Genomic DNA, 12299 nt, shown 5'->3' with positions numbered 1-12299 from the left:
TTGTTTTCACAGATTATCTGTCTCATAACAAACTGCTACAACATGACAGCTTTAACAAATATGGAGAAAACATATTTTTTATTAAAGTTATGTACTGCAGCTTGAATAAAATGCGACTACATAGCATTTTTGAGAAGTCTGGATTGCTTCATGTGTAGTTGCACGTTGCTTTTGACTGTTACTCATGGGGAGATAGATTTCAGTATCTAAAACTAATAGAAAAAATTTAAGCAACCTACTAGCATATTGGACGTGGACTGTAGGATTCATGAGCAGTAAATATTGTGCTAATTATCAGTGTTGAACCAAAAAAAGCAAGGCGGTTTCAAGCCTTTAAAATTGTGATGCTTTTTATGGGTCAAACAGACTCAAAGAATTGTAACAGCAGCTGCACGAGGGGGCCCAGACAATTTTTTTGTCAGGAGGCCCTGACAAATTCCTGGCGGCGCCCCTGGCTGCTATACTCCTAACTAACTGAACAAATTAAAGCTCATGTTTGACCAAGCTTGTGAAGGTGTTTGTGTATTTAAGTGTGTTGTACTGGTGCACAGTTATCAAATAAACTCGTAAAAAAAAAAAAAAAAAGAAAAGCTTTTAGTGAATTCTGTACGGTTTTTCTATATTATATAAGCATTGGCTGATTCTAAACCTCAGATATCAATAACATATCGGAAGTGAAAAAAGTGCATCTGTCATGATCCGTGTTTCTGTGTGTTTAGTTTTGAGTTTTTTCTGTGTGATTCTGTTTCCCTGTGAGTCTCTGTCCTGTCCTCCCCGTTGATTGTCTCCCAGGTGTGTCTCATTCCCTTGATTGCCTCGTGTGTATTTAGTCTCACCTCTTGTCTGTGTTCTTCATCGGATCCTCGTCTAAGTCGTCATGTGTTACCGGTGTGTCAGCCTATTTCACTGAGGACTTTATCATTAAAATAACACATATTCATCTTCATTCTGGCCTGCCTGCATCTATCTCACCTCACCCAAGCCCGAACTATGACAGTATCGGTGCATCCCTAATCTTTGGCCATGTATTTAATCAGCAAACCCATTCCAAGAAGGGGTGACTTTCTGAAGGTGCTGAGGCAGAAAAATTATCATTCAGAAATCGGGTCCAGACGCCTGGAAAGGGGTGTGGTTACTTTTCTCAGCGCTAGTTTAAGAGAACAGAAACGTGCAAAAAAGTAGCAGTGACTCACTGGTTTCTTTAAATCCATCCAGTTGGGTCAGAGTGGATAGAACTTCAGCGGACAACTGGCCAACTAATTTGCCTTTCTCTGCAGGAGCAGAGACTAAACGACTCCCTCAAAGCATATTGTTCTGATTAGTGCCCAAACAATTTAACTTGATAATGAATTGCGTCAGTGGTGTATCTATTAAGAACAGCAACCAGGAAATGACGGTGGAACTAACGTACTGTTTTCATCTCATTGACGTGTTTTTAAAGTATAAAACTAAGACGTTGTTTTGGAACCTGAACTTTTTTGAGAATGAGCCACCTATGAAGATCTAATAAAAGTCTTAGATTTCCTTAATTAAAGCGAAACTTAAAGGCCTTGTCCAGAACCTGGTGCTCAAACCAAAATGAATAAACTTCAGTTGATGTGGCACCCACTTGGGGGCGCCACTGCTTATGTAACTGCTTTTCCTTTTTATTTTTTGTTTTCTATTGTCTTTTCACCATTATTATGGATCATGGATTTCACAATTTTTTCTACTGTTATATGTCTTCGAGAGCAACTGTTCTATTATTTATACTCAAAAAATGACATTAAGCTGTAAAGAATAGAATAATTAACGTAACACTAATCAGTTACAAATCAGCTGAGAAATGGCAGATAGCCTTTGCCTTCAGCCAATCAGAGCACTTACTTACAGAATTTGCTTCACCCCGCCCCAAAGCAACAAGAAGCACCAACATGAATCTGTGAAGACCTCTTCAATGCATGTTGTAAATCTGATGCAGTATGTTGAATTTTTGTAAATCATAAGCTCTATTAGTTTAGGTTTTCTCTGGGCAGTTAGTTTGTTATAGCAAAAAACTGCTTAAAGCTGCAGCATGTAACTTACAAAAATTTTATTTTTTTGCATATTTATTAAAAAGTATGTTATGAGACAGGAACAAATTAGCTACTTTTGCTTCTGAAGAAGTGCAGCAATCCTGGTGAAAAACAACCAATCAGAGCCAGGGGAGACTCTTTACGCTGTCAATCAACCACATGTATGTGCCGCTAAAGGAGCTAAAGGAGTTCCTTAGTGGTCATACTAACTAGTAATAGCATTCATGACAACCTCTGTTGGGCAGGAAGCAAGATGGAGGTTGTGAGCAGCGTGTACAGGAGTTTGATTGACAACACTGAAATTATTATCCTGGTTCTGATTGGTTCTTTCCTGTTAGCACTTGGAGAAGGCAGAGGAGATCAATTTTTTTCATTTTATCTATCTAATATTCCACTGTCACAACGTAATAGTTTTTTACATGTAAACAACATTTTTTTAAAATAAATATTACATACTGCAGCTTTAAAGATTTAGCAACAAACTGAAAAACATTTCTATGAAAATGTGTCAGGGCAAAACTAATGAACACAGAACCTAGTGAATGTTAGACCTTCAGTTGTTTTAGATGTTGGCGTCACGCTCGTGTTCCTGACTGGATTCCCTCATGTGAATTGTTCTCCATCCTGAGATCATGAGCAGAAACTGCAGCTCAGAGTGCCTCAATGCTGCTGTGACAAATTTCATTAGTGGGATCTGGGCAAATGTTTGACATTTAACAGCTCTCCCAAACAAATCACTTCTGCCAAATATTATCTCAACACTTTTACAAGCTCTAATGCCAAGAAGAGAGCTGCTGCAATGCAGAGGTTTACTATTCCCACCTCTTCACTATAAAATGCTGCTTAAATACATAAAGAACCATGAATGCACTGTAAAGTGAACCGCTGCATGGCAGAAGCTTTCTGGAAGCTTGTCCACTTTAGTATTTGATAGTTGCAGATAAAGATGTATAGCTACGATAACACTGCAACAGAACTGAGCTCTTCTCAAATTACTGTTTATGATAATATTTATTTCCATGACCTTGTTTTTTTTATTGAACATTAGATTTAATAACTAAAACCAATGAAAAAATATATAAAACTCATGAAGAAGTATTTAATTTCTGGACCTAGTTCAAAGATAAGCAATATTACACACAATGTTGTGATTATAAAATATGGATATATAAAAAAGAAACTTGCTAAACAGAAAATAACCCTTACTTTATGCAGAACTGAACCCAGTGGTGCTCCCAGAAAATGTTCACAGGGATAACCAAACCAGACAAGTAAAAATTTAAGGGGGAGAGCAGAGTAAAAAAAATACATAAAAAATCAATTATTTGTGTATTTTTTCATTTATTTATTTAGTATTTCTTTGTTTAATAGGTTTCACTGAAGAAGATGTCTCTGTATGCCTTTCTATGACTGACTAAATCTTGTCTTCTTTGCCAAGTCTAAGCTAAAATATGAACAAAAAAGTTTTAATAATTAAACAGTTGTAAACCATAGACATTAATACATATTAATGCCATAATAACTGACGGCATTGAGAAGCACTGCAGTGATGGTGTACTAAAGGGGGCATGTCAGAAAGGACATGAGGTTCTTAAAGAGACATAAGCCAATTTGATGCAAAGACAAATTTCTTTTAAATTATTTTTGGTATATATAGCATTGCTTAACAACTGAAGATAACAGTTAGTTGACTGTCTTATACAATTGCACTATGTGAATGGAAAATATATAACACTCCCTCCTCCCATAAAACAATATAAAATAATCATAAAAATTCAAATTCTTTCCTGTCAAAGTGTATTTTCTACACTCCATTAGCATTATAACAGTCAAACTCTTCTTATTATTGCTGACCAGCTTTTTGCATATTTCCACCAGTGTTTTAAAGCTTTGTATTTGGTGATCAACTTTAAGTCTTTGAAAATGTGTATACCATAACCCTGATCTTTAGCTTAATACTCAGATCATCTACCAGATTCAGGTCAGGACTCAAGTGTCTACTTAGTTTGAAGAAACATGTTGATAATATCAAAATATGTATAATTTTGGGCTTAACTGTCATTGATGCATGTGAAGATAAGCTTAGCTAAAAACCTTTTCCTGCCCACATCAAGCTGGAAACTAAATGTCACATGCCAGAAAGCACGACACGACGGCCTGTGATTTATGTTCGGCTGATTTGTAAACTCACTTAACATGATTCTTTTTACCAAAGTCCCAAAACGCAGGGATGCCTTTAGTGGCTAAATCTGTGCAACTTTGATGATGTCTTTGGCGGTAATTACTATTCTTCATCATAGTTAGGTGGTCTACAGATGGGAGTAGTCCATCAGAACCCCCCCAAGTATTTCCACATGCTGTGTGGAAGATAACGGTCCAGGTCATTTAGCTTAAATAAGAGCCTGGGGTTGCAGCAGTCGTGCTCTGAGATGCCACATCAACGACATTAAAACAAGCTTATTTGGTTTGCAGAAGCTTTAATATGTTCATATATACAGAATGTGGAGAGCAGGCCTGACAACTGGACCGTCATCCACTCTGATCCAATGGATTATTGTCAAATTTATCTGACTTTTTTTTTTTTTTTTTTTTTCTAAAATGTTGGATTCTGCGACAGAGACTTGCTTCTGGTTTTCCCTCCCCAAAGCTTTAGTGTTTTCTGTTTCGGGTCCAGCTGGAAGAAGGTGGGAGCACCCTGGATCTACTGCAAATGGGTTGTCAAACCACAATGCAACCACTTGAAATATTCCCAAAGTATACAACTTTAGTCATGTGGCACTCGGTCCACAGTAGTCCCACTAAAGCCTTTTAGCACAGTTTATGTGAAACAGATGAAAACCTGGATGTGCCCTGATGGACCCTTTTTGTGTGAAAAGTTGCCAGAACTCAATAGCAAGTATAAAAAAAACACATTGGTTTGCTAATTAATGGAACTAAAATAATTTTTGTCACTATTATGCCATGCTTAGGGGCCTGGACTGCTCTTTTAATATTATTTTTAAGGTTTTACAGTTAAATTCTACCATAGTGTTGATTTGTTTAACCACAACTGAGTCAGAATTAGTCTGCTCCAGAAAAACTAAAATCAACTTTTGACACATGGGCCAAAATCTTCAAAAGTCCCCCAAAAATATGTGGAAAAAATACATGAAAACCACAAAAATCAAAACACAACAACAAAAAAAACAATACAAACTTAAGTGTGATTTTTTTTCTTTTTTATGAGCACAACAATAAAGTAAGCATGCAATATTTCCATAAGAAAATATAAAAAGTAGATATTTTGTGAAGAGATGAGTCAATTACTGGAGATTCCAAGCTTAAAAAGGGCTTTGCTTGTTTGCATTATTTGAAAGGTGGTATCCATTTTGAAAAAGGGTCAAACTTTAAAAACTTTTGTCAATTTTCAGTGATGCAAATAGAATTTGGGTGACTCTTTTGTGTCATATTTGTTGCATTTAGCCAAGAAAAAAAAAAAGTTAAAGCAAGATAAAGCATGAAAATCACTGGATACATGTGGTCCTTCTTACTATGTAATTAAACCGCAAAAAGTTGCATAATTAGATAAACATAGCAGAAACTGAGCCAGTTGTGGCTGATGGGCTGCACTTTGGACCCCCCTGGTTCAAGTAAAACAAAAACTCCTTCAGAAATAACGTAGCTTTATTTGTCATATTCAACTTAAGTGTTACAGCATGAGGAAGTTGAGTCACATTATTACGTATTATTGCAATAGCCCTGACATTCCTCACAGTAGAAAAAGAGAAATCCTTTGCAGCACTTAATCTGCAGTTATCCATATCTCATTTGTTTCACATGTGCACTGCAGCCCGGAATGAATCCCTATCATTATCCAGAGTGAAAATGCAAATGTTCACAACATTTGCTTTGGGTTTAGTTGGGTTGGGTTGCAGCTAATGACAACAGGCTGCTGTTTGTTGTTAGAAATGAGCAGCAGAAGTAAAATGAGTTTTCAGCTTAGAGGACTGAGTCCATATGGCCACCAGACACCTGGTCAGCCATTCAGGATCCGTCCACACCGCCATCTGTCTCACTCTCCGCAGCAAACCGCCTGCTGGGTGAGAGAGAGCTGAGCAGCACTCCAGAGAAACCCGGTTTGTTTTTTGGAAAATCTCACATTTTTGAGTTTTCCCCCTAAAAAAAATAATAAATGGCATCGCTACTTAAGAAAGGGATCCAGCCCATTTGGAAACATCCTGCTCTAAATTTCCATGGTGTTGCATTAGATCCCAACTGTCAACTGTTGTTTTGCAACAGCTCATTCAAACTAGCCAACTCCTTATTGGTTCAGTGTGCAATGGACACAGAAAGTTAGCTAGTTCTGAAGGAAATGATAATATTTGAATCAGAATAACTATGCAATACAGCAGGGGTGTCCAAAGTCGGTCCTCGAGGCCCGGCATCCTGCATATTTTAGTTCTCTCCCTGGTGGTAAAACAACATTTTCAGCTTGTCAATGTTCCTCTTAGGCCTTCTAATGAGCCATCATTTGATCCAGGTGCGTTAAACCAGGGAGAGAACTAAAACATGCAGGATGCCGGCCCTCCAGGACCGACTTTGGGCACCCCTGCAAAACAGAATATAATCAATGAAAACCAGCTGAGGAAGGTTAACACATTCTGTACCTGATGTCTTCCACAAACCAACATCTGTCTTACACCAATAAGTGGGTTACTATCATAACTAACTAGATATATATGTAAAAAACAATCTATCAAACTTGTCCTTGAGGCAGACAGTTCAACCAGCACGGACCAAGTGTTTAAGCCACAAATTAATTCATATTACGTTAAAACTAATATATTCTATAATACCCATAAGTACTGTATTTTTGTTAATGTCTTATTCTTCTCCTGTCTGTGTTTCAGTTAGTTCCTGTATGTTTCTTGTTTGAAATAAAGAGAGGGAACTTGAGTGGAGGAAGCAGAACTGCTGCATGAGAAGACTTCAAAATAAGAGCAGGAAAACATCTAACTTCTTGAATAATTCTTAAATTGATAAGCAAAACTTCAACACAGATTTGAAAATGTATCCAACTGAATCCTTACAAAACAGCCAAGTGATTTAGCACTTAAGAATTTATACATAAAAGTTAACTTATGGGAAGTTGAGAGGGATAAATGTTTTCAAACTTAGCAAAAGCTGTTTGTTATTTTGGTTTCATAATTTTTAATATGTTTCTTTAGAGGTTTTATGACTAACTTCTGGTTTTAAGCTCTGTACAGCTGGGTTGTAGAAATAGTGCTCTATAAATACCGTTCAATTCCAGACAAATTGAAATAATCAGAATAATGAGTCAAAATTAATTCATTCTTTTATTTTGATAAATAAAAGGTTTAGTTCAGTGGTACTCAAAGTGGGTCCTGAGGGCTGGCATTTTGCATGTTTTAGTTCGCTCCTTGGTTTAACACACCTGGATCAAATGATGGCTCATTAAAAGGCCTAAGAGGAACATTGACGTGCTGAGGAGGTTGTTACTACCACCAGGCAGAGAACAAAAACATGCAGGATGCCGGGCCTCGAGGACCCACTTTGAGCACCACTAGTGTAGTTTAATAGGGTGAGGTGTGAAGCATTACTATGAAGAAGAGTATTGTAAAAAAAAAAAAAAAAAAAGAAATGAAAATTACAAAACACCGAACTTTTAGTTCTTGGTGGTTCTATCCAACATTAGTGTCTGACCTCACGAATGCTCTTTTCAAGAATTTTTCAAGTATTCCTTGTAAACACACTCCTAAACTGTGTAAAGAACTCATTGAGCCAGTTTTTAGAAGAAATGTGACATCACTAGACTTCATGTGTATGCAAGGAAAAGTGACTGAAAACTTTTGAAAAGTGAATTTACACTCCATTCTTCCAAAGTGAAGAGTAGATCCACTTTGGAAAACAGCAATTCATGACTTCTCACAGTCGGCTTGTGTATTTTAACCCTTGTGTTTAGAAATGGGGTCCAACCGACCCCACACACGTAAAACTTATATCATTTGCCACAGTCCTCTACGTTTGCCTCAGTCCTGCACACACAAGGGTTAAAATATATTAGTCCCCTGGCTGATTTTTGTTGTGGTGTATCTACACTGCCTCCTGGTGGTTCATTATGAATCCTACATGATGAATTTCACACATTCAAATTAAATCAATTCTTGAAGACTATCGATCTCTGTTTATAAATGTCAATATCATTTGAATATCAGGAAGAAGTTCCGTTTTTTTCACTCATTTTAAAAAGAGAGATGCATGGATTCTCTTTAAGAACATTTCAAATCTTTAGTTCTGTTCATTTTGATTATTACGTCTTACAAATGAGTACAATCTAAACTCCCATATTGCTGACAATTAAAATATTACATTAGATCAATAAAAAAAGACATTTCAAAATAAATGCCTGTGAATGGTGTGTTCACTTCTCAAATAAAGAGTTTATTTAAAGGTTCAGGAAACTTTTCAGGTGTTTTGAGTTAATTACTTAATTAGTGAGTTCCCAATAACTAACAGTTTCCTAACATTCTGAGACACTGAATTATTGGTTTTCAATCATATTTCATCAAGATTACAAAAAAGTAAAGATTTGAAATATTCCCCTATATGTGTATTGAATCCATAATAATGTCACTTTCCAAAAAAAATGGTCTTAATCATTTTTTGCCAAATGGGATCCCCCCCCCCCCCAAAAAAAAAAAAAAAAAAAATCATCTTTTGACTGAAACGAGGTGATTTTTTTTGGGGGGGGGGGGGGAGGGGGGAGGGAGGGGGGAGAGACAAACACTTTTGGTAAAAAAAAAAAAATAGGCCATTATTCCAGGAAGGTGATGAGTTTCACATAGATAATGCAAAACAACAGATTTGTGTGGAATTGATCACGCAACATTCAAAAAGCGCCACCACCAGGAGGCACTGTTCACACATCACAACCAGACAGGAAGATTGCAACTGCGAAGAATGGGAAGTCATAAAAAAGTGACAGACAGACAGAGCCAGAAATAAGGAATTGCAGTTTTCCAAAGTGAAACTACAGACAGCTGTGTGTTCTGTGTGTGTTTGCTGAGAATTTGAGCGACCATTTACTTCCTGTACGTGGCATCTTAAAAAAAGTTTCATGCTGGCCACACATGGGGTTTGCTCAGTAAAGGCTTTAGATTGAGTCTAATTAATCCTGCGTTTTGTGTCTCTTTAGGGAAAAGCAAGAGACTTCTGCTGGCTATTAAAAAGTTGTCGCCAAGATGAAACAATTGCAGAATCCAGACCACAAACCCATGTGGTCCCCAGACGGCCAGATGCATAAAAAACAAACAAAAAACCCTCAATATTCATCAATAAAACTGTGTATGGAGGCAGAAATAAGCATTTTCAACGAAAATATTATGAAAACCTTGACGACACGCTATTTTTTTTTTAAACAATCAGTCCCTTTAAGAAATACATCTTATTCCAAATCAAGACCAGATTAAAGGGAATGTAGACTTCTGGGCAGTGGCGCAACTACACATTATTCAGGTGGATACGAAAACATAAATCGGCGCCCCCCGCCCTCCATCTCCCTCTTCCCTGAAGGAAGGTTGAAGGAGCGTGGAAAACATACGCTGCATCTCTGTTTTTCATGATTTTAATATTTTGCTTAAACGTAAACGTTGAAACTGAACCGCATTTATCCCCAGACAATAAGCACACAAAATAAATAAAATAAAAATAAAAGTATGTGAAAGAACCGTATAAAAAATCATATTAAAAAACCGTGCGGTACCGGTACCGATCCAGCTGCAGCCTTCAGTGGAGCCGCCCGCTTTTTGGATGCGCCTTATGGACATAAAGCATCTTCATTCTGTAAATGTATAACTTATGCACATGATTCTACTATTTAGAGTAAACGTCCACTTTCCCCACTCAAAGGACTCTCTGACTCTCTGTCTTTAAATCCCAGCTGAACGCGCTACTGTTCAAACAGGCATTTGTACGATCTCTTTATTTTTAATTTATTATTTTAAATTTGGATTTTTTTTCTTTAAAATGTACTTTTATTTTGTGAGGTGACATTATGTGCCCTCAAATAAAATATTTTATTATGTATTTTAAATAAAATACATAATTATTATTGTTATAAATACTTATACTGCTTCCAACAAGGACGTTACCATGGTTATTGCTTCACTTGGTGGCAGACTTCCGGGTATTTATACTAATTTACATTAATATGTATTTGTGGGTGGAGACAGGGCAGACCAGCAGCTGCGCTCTATTTCCAGCAAATTAGGATTTATAAAAGAAAGGTGCGCAGCCACGTGCTTGCGCACGGCTTTATGTATCCTTTTTTTTTTTTTTGCGCCGCACTTTTCTAAATTTATCTGTACTCCAAGTTTTGGTGTCAAAACTGCACAGTCCTTTATGCATGAGGTCCCCGGTCTGCAGGTACCTTTTGGAAACCGCCACCTATCATCCTGTGACAGAAACCAGGAACAACATGTAAAAACCAATTTATCCTCCTGAAGTCGCACCAGAATGCTCTTCCAAGAACATTTAGTGGTCTGCCACATATTTAGAGGACTGAGTAAAAGCATTTACACCCTGTGAAACTGCAACGTAAATAATAATAACAGTAATAATAGTGAAAAAAGATGGATCGAGATCACATTACTTCGGCTCCAAGACGACTGCCTGATAACCTCTGGTCTAATTTCAAATTGGCTCCTTTATAGTCCTTTGCTTTTCATATAAAAAGTCTCTACACAGTGCCTGCAGAGTGCAAAGTTTCACATTTAATTACAGGAATTACTGAGTACATAGCCTGGCCTTTGCCTTCTTATGCAATTCCACTTGATTCTCATTTTTCTTCAGTCCTTCCTCTGGTATTTCTCCCATTGAGCTCATTTATCCAGTTGAATTTCATCCTGGCCAATTAGCCGTACTAACGCCGTACTAAGAAGAAGGTGTTGTGAGCGATAATATGTAAAATAAATGAATAAATGATATATTCTCTTCCTGTTAAAGTTTTGTAATCTGAAATTAGGAATACATTTTTAGTTCTTTAAATGATTTATTATTATTCTTATAAATTTATTTATATAGTTGATGTTCATGAAGTGACTGGCAACCTGTCCAGGGTGACCCAGCCTCTCGTCTGTTGACCGTTGGAGACAGGCACCCTCATGACCCCACTAGGGTTAATGGATGGATGGATGGATGGTGTTCATAAAGTGGGGGTGGTGTAAGGGATATGCAAATGTTTTCCTCTAAACAAAAAAATGTCATAAAGGCATAGGTCTTTATCTTATTTTACCCAGGTAAATTGATTGAGAACAAATTTTCATTTTCAACATCCAGAAAATATTAAAACATCATACAACAGAATATCACACAGTGGAAAAGAGAATATTATAAAACAAGGGAAAAATACAACTTCACATTGACTACATGTACTATAAGACACATGATCAGTCATGTGTGAAGAAAAAGGACACAAATGTCTCTTTGGATTGTAAAGGTTGCTGACCCATGCTTTAATGGATACTTGGTTGATTCCCAGTGCAGAACTTCAAATCTTGGTGTATAATCTGTTATAAAGTCAATTTAAAAAACGCTAACTCTGAAAATGAGATCAAGGCTCAGAGAAGTTGTCTGTTTTTGGGTTATTTGTACATTTCTTCCAACTTTCCTTTTTAGTTTCTTTGTTTCAGTTTCATCAGATCAGGCTTAAGCGGTTTAAAAGTGTGTGTACGCCTGCTGTGAAGCCTGCGAGGTGCACACAGCCTCTCTCTGTCTCCCTCCTATATCAACACCGGTTTGTGTGCAGGAGAAGGGGTCCGCATGGCTTTTGTGTGTTCGCGTTGTTCATGCATCTGGCCACCACTCGGCCCTTCAGGATCTGTCCACACTTCCATCTGCCGTCTTCTCTTACCAATAAACTTCTCTTTGGGTTTTTGCTTCTCGCCCGCCAGGAGAAAATCCAAACACTTCTAGGAAAAACAGAGGGGGAAGGAAAAAAGCCCAAAAACATACAGCTGGTGTATTACTTTTGCCAAACAACAACTGGCACTTAATATTTTCTCAGTTTGAGTTGGACTTATTGTGCAACACGATCCATCGTGCCTCAACGGCCAGCGAAGCTTTTGGACACATCTGTCCCACATTAGGCAAACTCAGCAGCCAGCGGAGCTGCCAGTGGTCCGTGACTTCCACAACTCCTGCAACGCGCAATTAAGCAACTGCACATGCAGATTTCTACAGTTTTCA

Source organism: Poecilia mexicana, unplaced genomic scaffold (assembly GCF_051168715.1).
Source record: "Poecilia mexicana isolate PSO_F unplaced genomic scaffold, ASM5116871v1 scaffold_7, whole genome shotgun sequence".
Classification (NCBI taxonomy): Eukaryota; Metazoa; Chordata; class Actinopteri; order Cyprinodontiformes; family Poeciliidae; genus Poecilia; species Poecilia mexicana.
Note: the sequence above shows the minus strand (reverse complement) of the source record.